This window comes from Haemorhous mexicanus, chromosome 4 (assembly GCF_027477595.1).
Source record: "Haemorhous mexicanus isolate bHaeMex1 chromosome 4, bHaeMex1.pri, whole genome shotgun sequence".
Lineage (NCBI taxonomy): Eukaryota > Metazoa > Chordata > Aves > Passeriformes > Fringillidae > Haemorhous > Haemorhous mexicanus.
This window is the reverse complement of record NC_082344.1, coordinates 13,052,968-13,077,856: the sequence shown is the minus strand read 5'-3', so window position 1 is coordinate 13,077,856 and position 24,889 is coordinate 13,052,968. Positions and strand designations below refer to the sequence as shown.

General features: G+C 37.5%; 1 protein-coding gene across 10 annotated transcripts in view; it reads left to right on the top strand.

The window, feature by feature from the left end:
- The window catches only part of INPP4B (inositol polyphosphate-4-phosphatase type II B), a 312,388-nt gene that overhangs the window by 27,267 nt on the left and 260,232 nt on the right, over nt 1-24,889 (top strand). For 6 of the 10 annotated variants that reach the window (XR_009486134.1, XM_059843843.1, XM_059843840.1 and 3 more), the window contains exons 2-3: nt 12,269-12,327; nt 12,975-13,031. The exons of the other annotated variants lie outside the window; for them this stretch is intronic. The gene's annotated coding sequence lies outside the window, so the exon portion shown is untranslated. The remainder of the gene's footprint in view (nt 1-12,268; nt 12,328-12,974; nt 13,032-24,889) is intronic. 10 annotated transcript variants of the gene reach the window in all.

Genomic DNA, 24,889 nt, shown 5'->3' with positions numbered 1-24,889 from the left:
ATCATCTTCTGGAGCATCCTTTGACTAGGGGTTCAAGTTGTGGTTCAAAAGTATCACCTCTTTGTTTCTTCTAAAGTGTTTTTAAATTTGGATGAATTTAGGGACATAGCAGTAACTTGAAAGATTGTGAAGTTTGTTACTCTGATTAGTACATCTTATTTATCCTTCAGAATACATAAACTCCCTTCTTATCGTCTAATTGAGGATCTATTGATCAATTTAAGGCAAATAGTCAATGAATGACCTGTAATTGCTGCCGCATAAAGCAGAAACATTCTTATTAGTCTTCATGATTAATGAGCTTTGTTGCTGTTTGCCATGTATCTATTTTGCATCTATTCCTGAATATTTCCTTCCCCAAATGAAATAATAATTTCTTTGTAACTGAGACTTCTGTTGCATGTAGAATTGAATCATTATTATTGAGACACTGGCAAAATGATTTATCGTTCTTGCTTAGATTAACAGTACAGTTCCCATATTTAAGCTGGTAATGCACATTTTATAATTATTTCCTCCCCCTCCCCTCTCCCCCCCCAATATTTTAGTTGAGGTTTAATTATTCATATTCAATGTCATAATCAAATATTAACTCCCTTACTTTTCCATGCTTTGCTGCTGTCAGTTTAGAGGTAAACAAAGGAAACCCAGTAATCTCCTTCCCATGGGAGGTAGAAGAACAGGAGACCTCATAGTGTCATGGTTTATCTACAGGCAGTCACCAAGCAATGAATTCCCTGCCTTCCTATGGGCAGGCAGCTGTTCAGTAGTCTCTGGAGGGCAGGGCCACAAAACCATCACTCCAAATGTGCCCCCTTTCCCTCTTCCTCTCCTCCTTATATACTGAGCATGATGTCACATGGTCTGGAATATCCCTTTGGTCAGCTGGGGCCACCTGTCAGGGCTGTCTCTCCTCCCACCCTCCCAAGCACCCTCAGCTTCCTCACCAGTGTGGAAGCACAAAAATCAGAAAGGCCTTGGCTCTGTGTAAGCCCTGCTCAGCAATAACAAAAACATTTCTGTATTATCAACCTTGTGTTCAGCACAAATCCAAAACACAGCCCCATACCAGCCACTTGGAATAAAATTAACTCTACCCTAGCACACATGGTTTCCCCCTAAATATGGAATAGTAAAATCAAAGCCTCTGCTGGGTCTTCATAGGTGAGTAAGTTTCTGTGATAGTTCTGAAGGTAAAACACTTCTGTTGTTTTCATGAAGGTTGTATGGAGAAAGGACAACAAAAGCAGAATTAGTGTGATTAAAGAGAGTGGGAGGAGTTCCTCCTTCCTGTTATTACCAAAAGAAAAATGATGGTGAATTCCAGAACTGTCTGGAGCTTAGCAAAGGGATTTTGTTCCAAGTACTTGATCTGTTTAATCTCAAAAGATGATATTATGTTGTATTTTGTTTTGTGGGTGACTTGATTCAGTCACCTTTTAAATATAACATTTTGGAGCTCAAATGAACCCCAAATCTCTCAAATACACTGTTAAAATTTTTTAATATGTATAGTTTAGATATTCCTCAGATATAAGTTTAGGAAGAGGGGGAAGTAGAGAGAAACAGTGTTTTCTCAGCAATGTGGTATTTATATATACATACATATATGTGTGTGTGTTAAGACTGATGATATTTTTTTGTTCTAGGATATGTTGCAAACCAGAATGGTTGAGAAGTTCAAAGGTGTTGGGGACTGCAAACTTAGGATAAAATCCTGTATCTTAGAGAGTAAATGCTGTAGTCTTAATACAGTAATCTGTCTGTTACAGTAGAAGTGACCACTGAAACTGATGCGACAGTAATTTTGTATTTTAATTTTGCTTCTAGCTTTTGCATGTTTATAGATATTGGAGGAGAGAGGAAATAAATCTTCTAGAGGCAAAAGTTCCAGTTATTGCCATTCAGATACTGTATCTTGCAGAATGGAGGAATAAAATGCAATATTTTTTGAAACTGGTTACTGTGTCCTACCTTCATTCCTTTCTTTAAGGGATTGGTGTTCCCAGCAAACCACCTCCCTAGTCTGGTTTTACTACTGACTTGTGTATAGGAGTTCCATGTGAATTGAGCCGTGCCACTCATTCACTTGGGATTTTTGTTTTGTTTCATTTGAAATGAGAGCTTACAGCTTCATGTATTTTCGTTCCTGGAGATTAGAAAAAGAAATCTGCTGTGTAAATTATTAAGTAAGTAGTGACCAAAATGCTAATATCTAGCTGAGCTCCACTTGCTCTGAACCCATGGGGTCACAATAGTGGCTGAACTGGTCTTGACAGTTGTTAGCGTGTAGCAGATGTCTTGAAGCATTAGTTGGTGCAGTCACTTTTGAATAGGGTTTTAAAAGATAGACTTAACCTTCCAGTAATTTTTTTCAAGTGCTAGAGAAGATAATGTACATAACACAGTATCTTGCTGGCCCAAGAGAGTTATAGCCAGTGCTACAGCATGTCTGTGGCTGAGCAGACATGGGAGAAGGAGGAATACAGTGTTGCTTGAAAGCATAGTTGGAAATTTGAGTAAAGATCATGGATTAATTTAAATTTGTCAATAATTGCCTTGAGTGAGGACTATGTTTGAAGTCCTTCATATGGGAATTGTTTCATAAGGCTGCACTTACACAATTATCCTAAGCTGACACATCTGTCGTCCGCTGCAGAAGGATTACCTGTGGGAGCACACTTCTGCCCTCCATGTTGGGCTGGCACTGGCATATCTGCAGCCGGCTAGATCAGGGAACAGCTTGGTTAGGTTTTCATCGAGGTCAGTTCCTTGAGCTGACTGTGTGGCTCCATCAGCACTGCTGCTGTGGGGAAGGAGAGCACCTGTACCTGTGTCAGGTCAGCCAGCTGCTCAGGGGCAGCCTGATGGAAGTTGCACTTTGAACACTTGGTGTGGTGGCTGTGCTGAGCAAAGCAGTAAATTCTTGCTCAATCTCTGCCTAACGTGGTGCACTAAAACCATGAGGGACACTCCCAAACAGATAAATTACATCCTTCTCACAGGGCAGGTTTTCAGCTTGATCAGTATCAGTAGCTGGAAGTACATTGTTCAGTGGGTGTGGCAGGTAATACATGTTGGTGGTAAGTGCTTATTTGTATTATCCCTTTTAGAGGAAACAAAAGGCAAGATTTTTTCCCCCCTTCCCCAGGAAGATCATGTCTGAATGTTATCTGGGAATGAATACTGGGAAACTACATTAATCATTTAGGAATTTTCTTGACTGGGAAACCTGTCAGCTGAAGGGAAGACAGAACTGTTCTGCTTGGTTGCTATTTTTTTCAGCTGAGGGGAATACCTTCAAGGCAAGCCAGCATTTAATTTTTCATTATCTGTCTCTAAACAGAATAGCTCACCTCTAAGTGCCTTTATTCTCAGGCGATACTTCGCTTTTAAGGTCTTGTTTGGTTTAAGACTTAAAAAGGGACTTGCAAACAGCAGTGATAATGGATGAGGGTGTTGGTTGGTTTATGGGGCGCACAATTATGCCATTGCAATGTCATGCATCCCTTGGAAGAAGTCTGGTTCTGGTTAGGGATTGCCATGTCAGCTGGAGCTCCTATGGTGTTTTTCAGGGCATAGTGAGGTAAGGGTGACTGAAATGAAAACTTACAGAGGATAAAGTTATTACAATATGGTGTGTGTGTGATTCAGTATAAAATAAAACTGAAATAACACCAGTACTATTGTGAAAATGGATAACTACTTAATGTTTCTGTTACCTTCTATACAAACAAACAAATCAAAATTGTTTTCAATGCTCAGTAAAGGGTGTCCTAGAAAATGACATGATTTATTAACTTGTTGAATGTTGCAGGCCTGTAATTTTTTTTGTTCCAATTGTTTTTGAAAGGTGCAATGGCTGATAAATTGTAGGAAGAAATATTTGAATAGTTAAGGATGATAATCTGTTCAAATAGATTGCTATAGTACTTTCAGCCTACCAAAGTATAAGTGAAAACTACAAACATTATTTGATCAGCCCTAGCTTTGACCTTGCTGTAAGAAAATAAGAAAGCCAGGAGACAAAGTGGGGAGACTGAGCAGCTAGAAAGAAACTGAAATTTTCCCTGACTATAATCAGTTAGCTTGACTGCGTGCAGCCAGCTGATAAATATCTTTACATAGAAAGGCATGAATAACTTTTTAATGCCAATAGGTGTATTCTGTAGATAGCCTAGTACTTAGTGATACTTGGTATGTAGGTCTTGCCTGTCTTTCTTCAGTGAGGAAAAAAAGAAAAACTGTAACTTAAAGAGAAGATTATTTTGTAAGATGAATTCTTCTACTGCTTTCCACTGTTTTCCCCCTTTATATTAAGGTTGCCTTTGCAGATCTCTGAAACCTTCTTTGGAATGCAGTCCCTGAATGTACACCAGCTAAGAGTTTTCTTCCCTGCTGATCAGCTGTTAATGATTTTCAAGGTAAAACTTAAATATAGATTTAAATATAGATTTTTGAAATTTTTACTTATAAATATCCATATATCTGTCTATTTGAAACTCCTGCCATGCATTAATTCTTTTTGCTGACTCTGCCTTGTACTCTTATTTCCTCAGTCCAAGGCAGAAAACCTAGTGTTTTGTTTCAATGTACACGGATCAGGGATAGAATGGAGACTTTTAATGAGGGAGCATCATGTGTTATTTATATTTTATGACCTAATTAAGAGACGGTATGAGAAATTAGCAATATCTCTTTGCTTAAAAAGAATATAATTTTTGAAGACAAAATTATGGACTGATTTTGCAGAATTCCTTTTGAAGGCTGATTCATGTGCTGTGTGTTGCAAAGATTAGAGAATTTCTTAGTGCAGAATGATGTGAACTAAAAATATTGTACCTTTTCAAAGGAGGGGAATGGGAGCTTTGAATGTATTTGGTAGAGTCTCTGAGGACTTGAAGATGTGAGTTTTGGTGTTTTTCTTTTTGAAATAGCTAAACTAGTGAAATTGGGCAGTCAATTTTATTGACTTTGCTTCAGAGGTGTAGGAGATTGCAATATTGAAAAGCTTGTATTTTAACACCTTAACAGAATATCTAGAATTATATGCAGTACTAATTAAAGCTGAAAGATATTGTGCACTGATTTGATGTTGATCTGGGCTTATGATCTGCAAGAAAATTTGGAACATGAGAGACTGTGCTGAAAGTGTTTTTTCAGGGTGCTGCATGCAGCCATGAAGGCGCTTACTCTGTTTTGTACTTGCAGCAGTGACCTGCACTTTCTGCTTTGGACAACTACAGTGTGGTGCTTATAATAAGAAAAAACTAATAAAATATGCTTTAGTAGCTGTTCTGAGTGGTATAAGAGTTGCAAGTTTTTCAATGGGTAGCTATTATTCATGCTAGCCTTTAAGTACTGAAGTCAATTTTGTGTAGGTTTTACATGATAAAACTTGTAATTAAAATTTCCTTGAGCATGCTACTGGGTTTTTTGACTTATAATATTTATGTATAGGGTAAGAGGTGGGTTTGCATCTCTTCAAGGGATCCAAAATGTGCTTTTTGTCATTGTGCTAATCAGAGATGTGCAACTTCAAGGCTCATGCTTACAGTTACTATATGCTGCAGCTCTTTTTCTGTGTCACATATCCAATAATTCTGATTTTACCCTGTCCGTAGAAAGTGATCATGAAAACTATAACTTCAAATGCAGGGAGACAGGGAATGTCCAGCAGAGAGCTTGATAAATTTTGTGGTCTATGAACTGTCAAGATGGTCATCTCCTCTAAAATTATTGGTTCCAAGGACATAGACTCCTCCAGCTCTTTCTCTCCTGGTCACTCACAAAGTAATTGACTGGTCCAGTTTGTTTATAAATTATGGTTGTGGTGATTGTGTGTGGAAGAATGTTGAGAAGGACTTTGGATTCAGCATGACTTTGTCTCTTACCATGAGCATTAAATAATGCCTGTCTCTTGAACCACTGATGTTAAATAACTGAAGATAATATCTTTTCTATCTGAGTTCATGCTAGGAAAGAAATTATCTAGGACAAACATTTGAAGGCACTATATGACTAAGTAGTTTCCCTGACTGACAGTTTTAGTATGAAATGGAGACAGAAGGAAAGTGGATTATTGAGCTAGAAAGTCTTTCTGGTCCTTCAGGGAGACCCAGTCATGCAGCTGAAGACAGATATGTCATTTGGGCTGGTTTACCTTTAATTTTATTGTTGTGATCGCTGGTTGTGATAGCCTTTGGATGGTCTTTGAGTCTCTAGTTAAACCAAAGTTTGAATCCCTGGGTCTTTTGCATGTTTAAGTCTGAATAGTATTCAGACACTGTCAGATTAGTTTAGCTTCACTGGCAAACTTACAGGGAGCAGGCACCTTGATTATTATTGCTGCAGAACTACTGGCCCTGCTGTCTTGCATTTCCAGTTACTGGCTGATATGCACCAAAGTGTGCTGTCTCAAGGGTTTTACTGCTGTGTCCTGCTCTTACTGTCCCCCATGATTTACACATTATGCAGAGCTAGTGGTGCACAGATGTGACAAAAGGAATTCTAGGTTGGTACTTCTTTACTGATAGATGAATGCAAGATATGTACCATCTCCCCTGGAGGGGAAAATAACAAAATTGATAAGCACATCTCCTTCTGGGACTTCTTCATTACTTCTAATAGCCTTTCCAGAAGCCTGGTGTGTTCTGTTTACCTGGCATTGTTTTCCCTTGCTAGAAAGCAAATGCTTTCCTAATCGCAGTTTACAACTTGTCTCATCTCCTGACCTTCTGTGTTTTGCAGTTCCATGTGGAGTACAGATGTCTGTGCATTACAATAATACTTAATTTAAGCATAATTATTTTAGCAAGAAAATTTTATTTGCTTTGATATTCAATTATTGGCAGTTTTCAAGGCTTCTCCATCTGGGACCAGACTCATAGGTTCTGATTTTCTTTATGCTACTCAAAGAGATTGAAACAATCAAAAATAACTGTAAGTAGATGAAGACCCTTCTAAAACAAGAATGGTACCAATGAGCTGTGTGAAAGGTGTGCAAGAGATCTGTCTAACAGTGCACAGTTGGAGACCACAGAAATGGTTTAGCTTGCCAAACTTTGATGTTTTTCTTGAAAAATAGGCCTATTGCAAAGACTTTATTCTCTGTTTTTAAAAATGCAGTCTGTGGCTATAAAACAAAATGAAGAATTAATTCCATTCAGCATATGGAGACTCTTTGGAATTGGCAGTGCATATATTCCTAAGTTCCTTTGGTAAAGGTCTCTTGTGGTTGGGTTTTGTGTGTCGTGTGGCCCAACCAGTGTCTTTGGATGGATTTGGTCTTCAATGCTGAATATGCTCATAGTGTAAGATTATAGTGTATAATAAATATATTTGTGAGTGCTGTATGAGTCATCTTTCCACAGCTGTAGTCTATCAATTTACAAAACATTGGCAGCCAGCTGCACCTGAATGGTGGACCCTCTGGTAGTTAATTTTAGGCATAACAGGATCCTTGTGCTGGAAACTATAAGTCAGGTTTTGAGATGATTGTGAAAGTTATGAAGATGGGATAAAAAGTATAGCTGCTGATGCTCAAGGGAAAACAAGAAAGAAGGTGTATATGTGGGAAAGAATGGAAAAGTTGGAGCTGTACCTTCTATTGCTTAGATACCTGTTGGGACTGCTTGCACATATTCTCTTCCTTGATGCCAAGGTATTTGATAACAGAAAGGAAACTAAAGAGCTTTTAATTCTGTGCCAGTTCTGTAGAACCTCCCTAGAAAAAAAAAATTACTTGGAGATTTGTCTTCAGAACACTGTATTTTGGACTTGGCTATTTTTCACATGTACAAAGTAATAGCTAAGCTTGGTTTGCTTTCACTGACATAGACCTATTGGAATTGGCTGTGGTGTGGCTACTGGAAATTGCAGGACATAGCAGTGACCATGGCTTGAGGGATATATTCAAAAAGAAAGTGAATGTCAAGGTAAAAGTAGAAATGTAAGGGCCCACAGAAAGATACAGTGCAGAAGATGAATCTTCTTCAGCCCTACAGTTGAGAGGAACTGGATCAGGAATTCTTAATTCTTTTTCTCCACCAGAAAAAGATGTCAGTGTTGCTCTCTGAAGAATAAAGGCTCCTGATTTAGAGACTGAAACTGGCTTCTGAAGCCCATGTACTGAGGATTAGGCAGCTTTTTTTTTTTTTTCTTAAGACTGTATAGGAGTATTAAAACCCATCCGTCAGGCTTCACTTGCTTGATTGTATAAGAGTCATACCAAGAATTCTTTTTTTGAGAATGGCCTTTACATAAGCATTGGATATTAAAAGCATAGAATATTGTGGGGATTAAAAAGAAGATCTCTAGAACTACTTTTCTGGCCTTATTTTCTCATCTTTGCAGCAGTATGAAATGATGCTGTGTTAACTGCAATTTGGACAAAAATATTTCTTTCCAAATATCCAGTGTTCAAGATTCCCAGGGAACTTAATGTTAAAATAATTTCCAATAAACAGAGGAGAGGTTTTGAGAAAGAAACAGAGATGTCTTATATGTGCCAAGTATAATTTTTTTCATTAAATTCAGTATATGTTTTTCCAAGAAATAAACGCTGTTGTGTTGTTTTTGTTTTTTTGGGTTTTTTTTTTTTTGTTGTTTTTTTGTTTTTTGTTTTTTTTTTTAGGGTGAGGGAAGAGAGAGAAACACACAACTCATTACCTGAAACCACAGAGGAAAATGTACCAAAAGAACTGAAAACTTTTAGAACTTTGGACTTTTATAGTTAATGTGTGGCATTTTGTTAAAGCTATTGTTACTGTGAAGGAGATAAAAGGCAATCAACCCTCTTCCCCTTGCCTCTTAAATCTATCTTGGAGCTTTCTAGTTATTATAGCCAAAATATATTTTTATTGGTATTAATTTACTGTGGAAATGCTGCATAAAAATTACAGCTTCTGCATGAGATTCTAGAGCTACTGAAAGGAAATAAATATTTAATTTTCAAGAAATGTGAAGGGTTACCTAAGTGACTTTGGGTTTTTTTCTCCTATTACTTACACTGCTCACATGTTATGAAAAGAAAGTAGTGTTTGGAGTCCGTCCAAAAGATTGGAAACCACAATAAACAATGGCATCTTTCATTTTTTTGAGTTTTTTGTTTCAGGTGACCTTCACATCTGCTGTCTAGATTTTTCTCAGCTTCAACAGATTAAGTAGCACCATCATTGTCCCCCTCCATCTCTTACTTATCTTCATCCTCTTCCCTGGCAGGCCAATGAGATTCAAAGCCAGAGATCTGGCATTGCTGGCCAGGTGCCCATCAGGTTGTTTTGACAAGGATGGAAAACTGAAGATTTGCAGCGTGGTAGGGGATAAAAAATGAATAGGTTTAAATGACTTGTACTGAAAACTACTCCTGGTTGCTGTGCATGCTTTGTGCAGTTGTTAGCTTGGTTTCACTCATCACATACACCTCACTTTTTTTGTTTTCTTCATTACTGGTGCTTGACTGGCACTAAATACCTTTCTAATTAATGAAAGTTAAAACTAGTTTGCTTCAGTTTCCTTTGCATATATCTGAGAAAGAATACAAAGTTCTTAACATGATTCCCCCCCCCCCCCCCCCCCCCAATCCCGTAAACAAAGACTGGTTTTTCTCTGCTAGTAAGTAGTCATTGTTTGCCATGTTCTAAAAATTATATATCCATTTCTTCAGAATTTACCCCTCCCATCTCTAAAGACTGTTCTGTTATCCGGATAGATTTTCCATTACTCACTTTACACCTCCTTTGCAGGTTTCTTCAGACTTTTATGACCATATTTTAAATGTCTTTCAATTTCCAGTAAGCTTGAATAAATGTCTATTCCCTCAGTGGCTGTTAGAAAATAGCTCATGTTTAGTGGTAAAATCAGTCCTAGCACAATAATTTCAGCAACAGCAAATGTTTTATCTTCACTTGTCCCAGTTGATCTTCATTATGATTGTATTTACTTTTATACTGTTAGAAAAAAACCCAAAGAAGCTCAAAACCAGCACAGACTCAGTTATAAGGGGCAGAGCAAGTTCTGTGCCATATCTTCAGAATATTTTATACATGTCCTGGTAAGACCACAACGTGCATTTTCTAATATAGTTAGCCACAATTTCCTGTGAAGTGTGCAGCAACCTTACTGGGCAGGAGGCTTTAGGAAGCATTCACTTCTGTCTACCTTGAGGTTCCTCATCAGGTTTACTTTCCCTGTGTACTCATTGTAGGCATCATATCAAGCCCTGCCTGATGCTTTGAGGATGTTTTCGAATTTTCTGTTACTGATGGTTATGTTGAGTGCTGTTACTGCTAATACTGTTAAAATCCTTATATTTACTGGAAACATACCAAACATTTATGCAGCCCAGTATTGTGAGCTATCTGTGCCATGGTCAGCAGTAGATCCTAGGAAAGTGTTTAAGGAGTCATGCATGATATTCCTACTACTGAGTAAATCCTTCTGGCTCCCAGCAATCATATTATGACCCCTTGAGAAGAAGGGCCCTTTCTGTCAGGGCATGTTAGTCACTGTGTATCCTGTTTACTGATAGGCTTGTCATTGTTAGTCTGACTAATCTTTGGACTTGCTTATTTGTCACACGTACAAGGTAATGACTTTCCCAATCCTGTAGAAAAATATCTTTTATCTGAAAAAGCTGCAGTGTGAATGTGATTCCTTCCTTCCTTCTGGTGCCCACAGGCTTCTGGGGGATGGAATTTAGTCTTAGCAGCATCCTGTACTTTTACTCTAAAGCTACATACTTGGATCTGATAACTTTAAGTTTTCAGTTGGTGGATGTGTGTCAATTCATGTTACATTATTTGCTGTGTTGTCCTTGCACTAGTAGGTCTGAAAAGATGCAGGAACTTAAATTCCTTTTCTAAGAAACCCCCCAGGTTATTACTGAATACACTTACTCTAAGACCCAGTGCCTGTAAATGTAAACCTCCCACTTGTGGGGAAAAAGATACTCTGCTTTTTCAGATGTTGCCTGTTGAAACATCTTAATTGAAATTTTCAAGACAAAAAAAGAATGTTTCTATCCCTCAGCTAAAATCGTAACTTTTTAAAATAATGATTCATTATTGTATTTATTTACTGCAACCAAGACATCCTTCTGCTCAATATAATGTTTTTAGTGGTGGCTAGCTTAGGAAAATACAAGTGTTCCTCAGATGCAGCTATAGAATAACATGACCTTAAGGTACCCATGTGCTTTTAGCTCCTGAGCAATTCCAGTCTGGCTGCTGTCTGGAGGTAAAGGATTTCATGTGCTCCCTCAAAAATGTGAAAGAATACCTCTTGTTTAAAAAGAGTTCTTCCTCTTTTAAGAAGTGATCTCTCTTTAGAGATCACTTCTTAAAAGAGTTTCTGAGATTTTTATCCATGTATGTTTATAATAGGTTTATGTATCTATATGTATACATTTATATCTGTGTATGTTTACAATAGGTTTATGTGTCTATATATACACATTTATATCTATGTATGTTTATTATAGGTTTATGTATCTATATGTATGCATAAACCTATTATAAACATACACAGATAAAAATCTCAGAAACAAATGTGATCTCTTTAGAGATCACTTCTTAAAAGAGGATCTCATACATTTAAAAGTGTGGTTTTTTAAAAGAAAAATAATGCAATATTAAAAATAATCTGTTTATGGAAGAATAAGTTTTCAAAGTTTTTTGATGCACTCACTGACTGTGAAGTTGTGAAATATTCCCCATTCTCAAAAGTTTGTGTACATACCTGCATGTGTCTACAAACAAAAAGATGTTATTCCCACTGGTTAAGCACTTTTAAAAAGTGTAGCAAAATAGTAATAGCAAAGTGGCTGTAAATATTTAGGCCTCATTTGACTTCTTCTTTTTATCTTCTGAAAATTATAAATTCATATTAGCATGTTCTAATATAAGTGCAGTAGTGAATGTGTTTCTGTTTTAACATGGATTAGTTTTGACCTCTTGAAATGATGGGAGCAAAAGGTGTTCCATACTAAAATGCCTATTTCTCTTCCTGTATGAGGAAGAGGGAGAAAAGCTGAGAAAACAGTGTTGAGTGTGTGCTGCAGTCACCACTTCTCCCGGCTGCAGAGTAGAAGAAACCTTCTGGGAAGTTATTTGACATCTGACATGGGCAGCTAGTGAGTTAAACTGTCTTGTTTTGGTTGATAATGATTTTCTTTTCTGACCTTATAACTAATTCACCTTTTTGAGAAGCATTTAGTGTGTAAAGACAAAAGGTTGGTTTTATTAATCTCTTACCTCTTCGCATGCAGAATCGAGGGCAAGGTGGTGCTGAATGAAAAGAAATCTGCTTTTTCTAATGAAAAATAAGGTAATTAATTTTCCTACTGCTTTTCTGGATGTGCTAGTCTAACATGAGTACTTGCGTAATCCTTTTTAATGATAGGTATATTGGCATTGTGCTTTTAGGGACAAAAAATATAAATCGCTATTATTAGAAGAGTAGAAATGAAAAAAATCCATTGTTTGCTTTCTGTACTGCTGGCTCTTCTTCATGATATCAACATCCTTTAGCTGACTCATAAATAGTCCATACCCAGGGTCTGCTCATAACATACACAGGTCTAAATCCAGAATTACTCCACCAAATCCATGGAATAATGAAAACAAAATCTCACAGCTAAATGAGGCATAGTGGTAATGTTCAAGATGCAATTTCAGACCCTGACTACAGTTTCTTCATTTGATTTTGTAACTAAATCTGTTATAAAGAATGCTATTTTCTCTTCCTTTGTTGTAAAAGGCCTAATATGAAGGACTTGTTCAAATAGGCTCTGACCCTGACATGCAGTGGAAAGCCTTGCACAAGCTGCTGAGAGCCCTCATCTGTCATTGGCTTTCTTAGGAGTTGAGGCTACTCATCTTCTGCAATGAACAGGCACTAATTGTGGAATTGCCCTTTTTCTTACCCTTTCTGTCTGATACTATGGACATTCTTCCGTGATTGCCGGAAAATAGCACTGGACTGGAAAGAACTGGGGATAGTGTGAAGCTTGAGATGCTCACCTGTTAACAGTAAGTACTTTATAATTGGCTTCCAGGATATTTTTGTACTGTATGGACCAGCAGTTAGATGGAAATTATTGCACTGCTGGCCAGACTGTGTATTTTGTTGGAAAGATTTTTTGATATGATATAGTGGCTTATCTTATTATAGCAATGAATTTGCACATCTGGTACATTTTTAAAGCAGTGTTCGCTTTCAAAGCACTGTTCAGGAGCCTGTGAGATTTCTGTATGTTTGCAAACAAAAGGAGACAGTGGGATGTAAGGGCTTCTACAGCTGAAGTTTAATCCAGCTGCATTCCCCTGGGTGGTAAATGGTCTGACAAGTTTAATGTAGGTAACAGCAAGCTCATGGCTACACCTTTGTCACACCTGCATGCATTATCATTCAGCTGTGTGACTTGAAGAAATTTTTAGTGAAGGGCTTTAAATTTCAAACTACTCTTCTCTACTTCACGTTCTTCCAAATGCCCTATATTCATGGGAGCCTTGGCATTTTAAGTTTAAGTGAAACAGTTTAAGGAAATGTTTTGATCAACTTTGCAACAGTGAAGAAAGGAGTGGGTGAGTTTTGTAGAAATTAGCTACTAGGTCCACTTAGGCTTTTGAAATTCAAAGCTGCATTTTGAGAAACTTGGAGAGTGAGACACAAATTAATGGCTTGTTGCTGAAATGATTTAGGCTTGCAGGAAATAAACGGGAATTTCCCTTGAAATGCTGCAGTTTGATGAAACCAGTTAAATAGGTGGGTGATTTTCACGCTACATCCAGGTCAGTGGTAGAAAACGGTATATTATTCTGACTTGTTTAAACAAATTTTCAAAATTTGCAGAAGTTAAGGAAGGAACCAGGAGATTCGACAAAAGGTGATTTTATCAGGTACTTTCTTTAATTAGGGAGATCACAATAACAAAGCAGCTTGGAAATGGAAGCCAGACAAATGAATCTGATCACACACCCAAGTGTGACTAGATATAGCAGGTGCTTAGTTTTAAAATATTACAAGGTACCAGACGCAGTACAGAGACCAGTGAGTGATTAAAGGGCAATGTCTTATGGTGGATCAAACTAAATGATGTAGCACTTCTTAGTCAGCTTATATCCCAGGAATTTGTAAAACAGTCACTTTCAGAAGCTTCATCTGTTGGGTACTATAAAGGATAGCTTCAATAACAAAGACAAATCTCTCTTGAATCTTCATAATCATTTTTCAAAAGATGTAATTTATAGGAATACTGAGTAAAACCAAAGCAATTTGTCTGCTGTGAGGACAGAAGGGAGTGTACCCTGTATTTTTTTTTTTTCTTTTTATATCATCCTGGAAGTGAATAGGTTTTTCATCTGAAGCAGATTGTCAAAATATGAAATCACAGTTTAAATTTTGAGAGCTAGTTTGCCAGTATAATAACAAAAAATAGTCTTATGATAAAATGTATTAAGCATTTTAATAAGCACGGTCACCAGTTTTCTGCTGTTTGCTTGAATTAGCAAAGGTTTCAGTAGGCTGCTAATGCGGTGTGTGAAAGATATGTCCCAAACAGCACTAATGAGGACATGTTCCTATTTTTGTTGTTGGAATTTGACTTGGCTTGTGGCTTGGCATGGAAGAAAAGTAACTTTGATGTTTTGGAAGATCATCTGGATGCTGAACAATTAACTCTGGAAGTCACTGCCATGAAGCAAAGACTGATTTGTTAGTATTTGTTAACTGCTCTCAGAGGCACATGTACGTCTGTATATACAAATATTTATATTTTACTGGCAGACACTAATTTTAGTTCACATGTTCATAAATTATATTACTTGTATAAGAAGAATCTTCTCTATGAAATTGCAAAGAATGCCTCCCAATCTATCTGTGCTGTAAGTCTTAAGTAGTGTAGGAATTAATTTTCAGTGTATGGAGAAAATATGGTTCATTCTTCCAGTTTTTCAAATTTAGATGCAGGACAATTAGGCATCTTAAGGACATTTAGTTTTTTCAGTCTAGCAGTGTAGTTAGTTATTCTGAACTGAGACAGAATACAGCATTTGCTGGTGTTAGTGAAACTCTTTTCCTTTATAGACTTTGGTGTGGTTTTGTGTGGTGTGGGTAAGTAGGTTGTTCTTTTGTTTTTGTTTTTTTTTCTCCCCCAGTTTTTTCCCTACCATATTGCATTGGTTATAGATAGCCAAGTTATAGCAGTAATGTATTAGGAAGATGTATTTAGGAAATGTATTAGGAATGTATTTTGCTATTTGTTATAGCAAGATGTATTTAGGAAAGGGAGGTGTGAGAAATAGCTTTGCAAACACTAAAGTTGGGAGAGGATCTGCTCCAGGTGGAGGAGACTCTGCAGGGGCATGCAGATATACTCTGAATGATGTGAAGCCCATGGCCAATCCATGTTGGAGCTGGTTCTTTTGAAAGGAGATGTAGCCCATGAAGAGGATCCACACTGGAGCAGATCTGTGATATCTGCACCCTATAGGAGGGGCTCCATGCTGGAGCAGGGGAAAAAGCATGAGGAGGAAGGAGTGGCAGAGAGGAACTGTTAAGGACTGATATAACCCCATTCACTATCTCCCTTGTGCCACTTAAGTGGTGTGGACAAGGAGGTTAAGTAGCTGAGAATGAAAGAGTTTGAAGCTGTACCTTGGGAAGAAGGAGATTGGAGAAAGCTGTTTTAGTTCTTGTCTTTGTTTCTTATTGTCCCACTCTATTTTAATTGGTATAAACTTAAATTAATTATCTCTGGGTTGAACCTGTTTTGCCTGTGATGGTTGTTGACAAATAACATCCCTGTCTTCATCTTAACCCATTAGTATTTAAATTTTATTTTCTCACCGAGTCCTGCTAAGAGGAGGCCTGACCAACCATAGATATGATCCCCTATGGGAAGCATATTTTGCTAAAACTTCCATGTTTGAAGTCCTCAAACCTTGAGCATGTGTATGTCGGCCTTGTGTCCACTTCCCAGGAAGTGGCAGATGGGCCTTTGCATCCTATGTACACACTCAGTGTAAGTTGCTTTTGAAGGCAGAGTTGGGAAAGGGGCTCCATAAAGCCATGGCCAGCAGTGTGACTGGGCTGGGGAACCTAGTGCATGACAGGGCTTCCAGAGAAAAATTTGGCATTGTGCTAATCTTGAACCAGTTCTTATAGATCCCAGTCCAAAATATTTCTTGTGGAATTTGGCAACTTTGTGACTCACCTAAAGTATCTGGCAAGTGGGTTATATACTTAGTTTCTACCCAGTTCAAGCTGGGGAGGTACTTTCTTCCAGAACTTGAGCAAGATACCGGGAGAATGATTACTCAGCATCAGTTATGAATGTGTATAATAAGTATTAGAAATTTATGTACCTTGTTTCATTACTATAGGAGGGGACTTTTGATTAGAAATTTTGGATCTCACTGAGGATTGCAGTATTGTGTACTAATTTTTTTAATTGCAGATCACAATTTGTAGCAATGGTTTTCTTAAGGAAAACACCCCAATATAAAATGCAAGAGAACAGAGCGTATTTTTATCATGCTGTTTAATTTCCTTTTTTTCTGTTCATAGGTTCTTCAGAATAATTTTGTGTTTTTCTTTTCACTAAAGGAATAAACATAGAGTTTTGGCCTTTTTCAGTTTCTTTATGCTTATGCCAATTCAGGACTGGATTTCATCCTAAACTGTTATTTGCTATATATGTGTGAATTTGGATTAATTGCTAGTAATGTAAAGAAAGAAGGTACCTAACCCACCTATGGTTCATTTCCCCATATCCTAATAGTCCCAAATAGTAGCACTGATACTTAAGCAGATTTGTAAATTACTTTGCAATCTAGTTACAAAAAAGATACACTAAGAGTACAATTATGTTTTTGCATCCCAGTAATAGTTCCAGAGGGCCCATTATATTCTATTGAGCCAACATATTGACATTCCTGCTTATTTTTGAATACGTATTTAGGAATTTATTTAAAAATGGATTATTGATCAATGGTCTTTAGTGAATTCTCTAGGAGAATCGTTAGTGTTCATTGTGTAAATCTTGCATAGCTTGTGGTTTAATGATCCTGTGGAGGTAACCATTCCAGTCTGTCAGGTCAGTTCATCCATGCAACAGCTCAATAAACTCATTCTGCTTTTGTGTAGGAAAAGTTGCCTTTTAAGATTGTTGTGATGTACTGATTTTTAAAAATTATCATGTAGAAAAATGTTAGTTTATAGATGACAGTATTGAAAATTAAAGTAAAAGCTGCTATGAATGGGGAAAAGTTTCTTGCACTAGAAGTCATATTTCATTAAATTATAAATATGTCCTTTTTTTTTCCCCCGGTAACCTAAACAATGTTGTGGTAGCCAACTAAACCTAAAGGGATTTATATATTGGCCAGAGCCAATCCATGGACTTAACTACACAGATGTAAATTAGAACACTGTAATAGACCTAATTCCAGAGAGAATTATGTAAAAGGTGGTGAATATTACAGTCCTCTTGTAATGAATTAAATTTTGTTAAACCAAGTGCATTGTTGGGCTTGAGATTTTGTAGATGAGTTTAAAGAGCAAATCTGAATCGTTATACTGTCAATAGAAACAAGCTTTCTTGTAATGTATGTGGAAGCTTAACATAAATTACATTGTTACAGCACTTATTGCAAGTGTAATGTGTTATTAACAGTTGGCAAAAACAGCCTGGAAGTAAAATTTCAGATTGACTTATTAACCAATAATCAGAGAACCCCATGGAAGGTAGAAATAATAGAATAATGACATACTCCTGCATTTTGTATATGAATTTAAATGTAATGCATCTGTGAAAATATTATTTGAGTTTTCATGGCATAGTTGTATGTGAGTTCTGCCATAGAAATGTGTGAATGTATCATAGAATCTTATCTGCATCAGGCAAGCATACACAAGGTATTTTCACCATTTCACAGCTGTAGAGTTTTAGTATTTTTCTCTCCAGTCTGATATTTTAAAAATATTCTTACAGAATGAGATTGCTTTATATGTATTGAAGCTGCAGAGTGATGCATTGTTCACAGGGTTCTTAGGGTGAGGGAAGAGACGAGAAAATTGACTCCATGTTCAGAAGGCTTGGTTTATTATTTTATGATATATAGTTAAAACTATACTAAAAGAATAGAAGAAAGGATTTCATGAGAAGGCTTAGTTAAGAATAGAAAAGGAATGAATAACAAAGGTTTGTCTCTGACGAGACAGTCTGGACAGGTGAACTGTGACTGGCTATTAATTAGAAACAACCAGATGAGACCAATCACAGATCCACCTGTTGCATTCCACAGCAACAGATAAGAATTGTTTACAGTTTGTTCTTGAGGCTTCTCAGGAGGGAAAAATCCTAAGGAAAGGTTTTTTCATAGAACATGTAGGTGACAGCAGAGTCTTTTCTGATCTGTTAGAATATGAAGTTTCTGTGTGTGTGTGGTTTAGCATTCTGTAAGTCAGTGATCTCTCCAGGGCATCTTGAAATAAAAGTGTCTCTTCTAGCTAAGGGTGTGCTTATTGTAAACCATTTTTCAGCAGTCATTTTAATTTTCTAGAGCATGCTCTGTGTCAGTTTAAAGATGGAGCAACTGCGTAAGTGCTGCTGGCACAATGTAGAGTACCTTCAGGATTGAATGTCATTGCTCAATGTGGTTTTTCTCTGGCTATAAACTACATGTATGATATTAATTATGAACATATTCTGCAAGCTGAGGAGCAGGTAAGTGAATCTATGTCCATTAAGTTTCAGTGAAGTATGTTGTTGCTGTGTTAGTAAGATTTTGATTTGCAGTAGGAAGTGTGCTAAATGGAGAAGAAAGTGAAAAATTACAAAACTGTGGTACAGGTGGTTCTGAAAGCCTTATCACTCCTTCATGGTTCAGAAGTTCCTATGTGTTTGAATATTTGCAGCTCCAGTGTTGTCTGTGCTTCTGCCTGCACTTAACTGGGATGTGAGTTGTCTTCTGACTGTTGGAATGTTAGGTATATAACAATATACACATGCATATAAATTTACAGCTATCCAGAAATATGTAAATATCAGTCAGTGTTTAGTGAAGAACTCAATTTGATTGTGTTGAGAGAAGAGATGTTGCCATGTAGGCTTTGAATCTGCATTTGTGTAGGGTATTTTCCTGTTACTGCAGTCTTGCATTCAGGTCAGTGGGACGTCTTATATGTTTAAAGTCGCTTTGGTCTTTCAAAGACTTTTGGTCTTTTTTTAAAGAATCAGTTAAAAAAACCAGTTTTGCTCCCCCTTATGTTATGCTGTGATGGCATTTTTGGATGTGTAGTTGTTTTGGTCTGCTAATTTGAGATCTTTTGGTTAATGCACAAATTAATGACTTTGGTTTAGTGCTGGCTAAACACTAATGCACTTATTAGAATGTGCTAACTAATTTTCTGCTGTGAGATAGGATTAGGAGGAAGGCAAAGTGTTGCAGCATGTGTCTTACTGTTGGTGATCTCTGACCCAGCCAGCAGCGGAGTGGCCGGAGATGGGCCAGCATCAACACCCTGAGGGATCTGCAGGGTGCATGAGGAAACTCTGGTTCTGGGAGCTTCATGAAGGTGTGGTCATGTGGCACAGCAACAAGGAAGGGACAGGCACAACTGTAGTGCCAAAATTGAAGATGTTAATTAAAAAATAAAAGGGCACAAACGAGGGTGCAAAACAAAACATAAAAAGGCTGCTTCAGAAGTCCCTGAAGTGGGGCCAATGTGTATATATATACATATGTGTGTGTGTGTGTGTGTGTATATGTATATGTATGTGTAAATATACACACACATATATATATATGTATATATTTTAATCCCTCATGGAATATTCTAGATGTTTTCTGGCCAATGATGAGCTGTTATACCATCCTGATCTGCATGACCACTCCCAATTGGTCCCAAAGTCCTTTGCTTCTCACCATAAGCTGCCTGGATATCATTTGTTGTGGCTTCTTATCTCTTAAGACTTGATGTTTGTTGTCCATTATGTGGCTGTATGGCCAGCTCTTGGCCCATCCCCTCCAGGACAAGCCCTTACAACTAAGCAGGTTCAAACCTCAAAAAGGGTATAAAGAAAACTTTATTAATAGAAATGAAAAGAATAATAAGAATTGGAATAAAATTTTTAGAATACTTCTCTTTTTCCCTATATATTTTTTTTTATTATTAACAATGTCTAGAAATAATTTAGTCAGTTTATTACTTTTAGAATAGTCTCTTTTTAGTTTACTTAGGGAGAGGAGTCTCTCTTGTCAATTTAGGGAGACTTCTCTGTAAGAATTTTTTTTTTGTGGCTTTTAATTTTTATGAATGGCAGCTGCCTTGAAATCTTGCAATTGTAAAGTTTCTCTTATTTTTTACAGTTTTTTTTTAATAGCTATGTTTATGGGCTATGTTAACTTATGGGGTATTATTTTAAGGATGACCTGTTTAAAAGTAAAGGGGTTTTTTATTTATCTCTAAGATCATTTTTATCTCTGGAAACAGAGGTTTTTTCTCTCCTTGGGGCAAAGGGTCTTTATCACTCTGTTCAAACTTCTTATGGAATCACAGCTGCTTTACTATCTGTTTGCTTTAGTATAGATACTTTGGTTCATATTTTTAATTTGAATGCTTCATCTTTCATAAAATTACAAGGAAAAAAGTGTCTGATGTATTAGTTATGTATTTTTTATAGCTTTATAAGAGGATTCTGGCTTAGAACTGAGGCATCTCTTTAAATCTTTCTAATTTGGGACTTTTTCTTTACTGACTTTAGTGTTTTTACATTGTTCTTCTACATGTTATCACTCTGTCCTTTTCTCTCACCTAAGAAAAGATTGAAGGTTTGTAAGTCTTATTTGTGTACTAAAAGAGTTAATATCTTGCCCAGGGCTAACAGATAGCCATGTGACCCCAGCTGGGCTCAATGGTTTGCAGCCAAAGCTGCGGCTGGGCTAGGGGTGGGGGAGCAGCTAAGACCTCAGCAGCTAAGCTAAGGCTTAGCTATAATATGCCGAGGGCGGATGGCGTCCCCTCCTCCTGCCCAGTGGCCAATAGGGCTCAACCCCGCAGCAGAGCCCGCCTGGCCTGGCCCGGCTGAGACAAGGGTTCAGGCTGGCCTTGTTACTTGTTCTTAGGCCAGAAGAAAAAAGAAAATTCCTGAAATGTTTCATTTTTAGCATATGTGTTCATAGAAGGGTGTTTAGCTTTCTAGTACTTTAATGAAGTATCAATATTTAAAATGACTCTCTGATTAGTTTTATTAGACACAGAAAAAGCTCTTAACAGTTCCTCTTAAAAAAATACTGTAAACTCTAGCCTCAGAACCCTGCTGAGCACAATATGCATAATGCCAATGCAAAGCCCTGTGTCAGCAGAAGACCACCTCTCCTTGCGGTAGCAAGGGCACACTGGGATTTTGTTTCCAGGGGACTGTGCAGGATCAGGAAGGTCCATATGCTGTCTGTTGCTGCAGTCTGCTTTCCAATGGTACTTGAAAATGCAATTTATAACCATTGAGGAATAAGAATCATCAATTGCTTCTATCTTTACTATGAACTTTACATCTCTCATTTGGCTTCTTGACAGGATCCAGGCAAGCGCTACTGCCCTTTTGCCATCTGATTGTCTCCATTTTCTTGCTGCTTTTTCACTCCAGATATGACTGACTTTTTCTGCACACAGTAAAGTCCTCTCTTCCCTTCCACAGCTGTTGGAGTCAGAGCTTTCTTGTAATGTGTTCTCACTTAGATAATCTGTTCTATCTCCTGGTTTTCCTCTGTGTCTGCTTTCACCTCTTGTTTTGTTCCATGCCTTCCTTTCCTTAAGTTTTTTTCAGGGTGTACGCAGGCTTTACTCCTTCCTCTTTTGTGTATATTTGTCCTTGACCTGCCTGCTTCCTCAGCTGTGCCCACTACTCGGTTTGATATCTGAACTATTGCTTTGTTTACAGTGTCCTCCATTGCATTTCCATCCCAGAATCCTCCCTGGTCCTGTTGCTATTCCTTGCACTCTACAGAACAGTCTTTTACTAATCACTGAATAAACTCTTCTAAATGAGAGCTAAGAAGCATCTCTTGTTTGTGTGACTGACTAGGGGAGAAAGGAGCCTCAGTCAGAGAGTGAGCTGCTGTTGGAAGCAACAAACATTCTCAACTTCTTCCATTGATTTTATTCTTTTGAGGGATTAATGCTGTGCTGCGGTGTACCTACAGTCAAAGCATGTGTGAGAAAAATGTAACTTTAAACTGGATATTCTTCAGTACTGAGTTGCATCTAGACTTGCCTCAATACCTGTTTGTCCAAACTGCGCTTTCATCTTGCCTTTCAAAGACCTATTCCTGTGCATTTAGCCATGAATTCAATTTCAGTTAGCCTCAAACAGCTGCTTAATCTTTTATGTCAAATTCTTTCTCCCATTGCTTTTGATGGCTGAAGCAAACACCACTTCTCTTCCTGCTGCTCATATAATTTTTAGCATTGCTTTGAACAGGGATGTGTTTCTAAGTATTTGTGTTGTGGCTATCTTTGTGTTTTACAGATTCTTTTTAAGATAGACAACTTTCCCACCATGTATCACCCAGAAGTCTGGACTCGGATAATCTAATTTTGCTTTTTCATTTACTGAAATATACTTCTCCTATTCTTGGTAAAGAAGGCATTTGGTTATATCCATTAGACCTCTTGCAAAACCATTTTCCTCAGTTTTTTATCTTTTTGTTTTGACCATCACACTTTCCTTTGCATCAGATTGTTGTCCTTCCTTGTGCAAACTTTTTGTTTTTACTGGGAAGATTTTTCCCAGTCTCCAGTACCCTTCATGTTCTTTCCTGAAGTTTTCTTTAAAATTCTGATTCTGAGCTGTGTCCAGCATACAACAAATATGTTCATAGACCTGTCAAACCACCAAGGAAGTACCAAAACAAAACACTTAATAAAAAATGTAATCTCATTATCATATCCAAAGTTCTGCCTTTACAAATAATCTTTGCTATAATGCCTGCCAGAAATTCAAATGATAATATATTTTTATTTAATATTCATTGGCTTTTGTGTAGTCTGATGCAAGCTTGCATGTCTGTGGTGTGTAAACTCTCCAGCCTTCTTGTTTATCATCTGTGTCCTGTATCTGTCAGTGTTAATATCATAGGGTCCTGTGATCCCTGACCTGCATTTGTAAACCCTCGGGTGATAAATGTAAACTTTTAATCTGAGCAAATCCCTGAATTAGTGTTATCTAATAGAATTAGCTCAGTTTAAATTTTAAAAAATAGTTGAAGCAATTGCTGTATTATAATTGTGTAATAGATAGAATTGTATGTGTTACAGTTACATAATTGATGGTAATCAAGTATTAGTCTCATTTGCACTAGATAATTGTCTAGATAACTGTATTTAACAAAATGTTATTCAGCATCCCCATGTGGTTCTGTCTCAGTTCAGTGGCTCTTACTGGATTTGGTGCTGCTCTGTGGCGTTTCTCAGAGTGTGGGGTCTGTCAGATGACTGCAGAGAGTCCTGGGAATGAGTGTGCATTAATTATTTGAGATAAATTTACAAGATCAGAACTTGATTAGCTTTCCATACTGTGCTGTTTTGGGGGACTTGGGTGGCAGTTCTTGAAATGCAAGCTATGGTTTTTAGAGAGGACTCTAACAGTTATCTGGTTTGGGTTAGAGAAGACCTCATAGCTATATTGGAGGCAAGAAAGGCTTTGAAATGCTGTGCACAAGTCCTGTAGTGGAATAGTCTATGACTGAGTAGATGGCAAGTGAAACACTTGGTATTTATCTTATTAAATATTAGCTTTTAACACATGAAAGAAACCTAGGGATGGAGGAAGGCTGATAATATCAGTGTATGTACATGCTGCATTAAGAGATGGCTGCTGCTGCAGTCCATGAAGACGCACTGAAGAGAATAATGGAAATGTTGTGGTTTGTGTTTTGAAGAGTGTATTGACTGCAGCTGGAAAAGCTTCTTGGTCTCTGAAACTTTTTTGGTTCACAATGCATGCCAGTGAAGGACCTCTTAGGAAAACAAAACTGTATCAAACCAATCACAGAACCGGTCCTTTTGATGATGTTAATCTAAACTGAGGTATTACTCTAAGAGAACATGCTGTGAAAGAGTTAGAGATTGATCTTGGCATTTCTTTTTTGCTGAGTAATTAGTAATCAAAGAAAGAAGCCTCCACACTTTATTAAGAAAATAAACCACCTCAAACCTGCATCAGGTTTCTTCTGTTTAAGGCAGTAAACTAGTTTGTGAGGATACTATTGTTAAACTTCCTTAACTGAAAGTGATCTGTGCTTTGTATGAAGTATTTATTCGTGTTTCGTTATTCTGTTGTATGGAGAGTGTGGTCTGGCTGTGAGTCTGTGCATACTGGGCTTTTCTATTGCACCAGTTTGTCTCACTTTATACTAACCTCGGTTTAAGTTACTTTAAATTTTGTTTATAAGGGAAGCTGTCAGTAGATGGCGGCAGCAATCTCCTCACATAATAGTTTTAGGTTACCAGCCAAATGAACATCTTACATTAATGTTAACTAATCCTAAGGAAAAACACTCTACTGAAGTAATTCAGTGCGGACAAAACTCACTTTTATTCTTGGCTTAAAGCAGGATTTTGAAGCCAGGGGCTGCTGATTAACCTCGGTTTAGGCTTTCATGAGCCGGCTGATGCACGAGGGAGGGAAGCCAAAGGAGTCTATGTACAGCTAGAGACATCTTGTAGCTTCAAAGTGATTGATGGCAGTCAGCCCTAGGAACTCGTCGGTGGAGCCAAATGGACCATTAAAGATCTTTGGGCTAGGCTGCTTTCCCCACCATATACTCATTACTGTAGGTTGTATTTAGCACAAGTGGGAGAGTGGCTGTGCATATACATACGC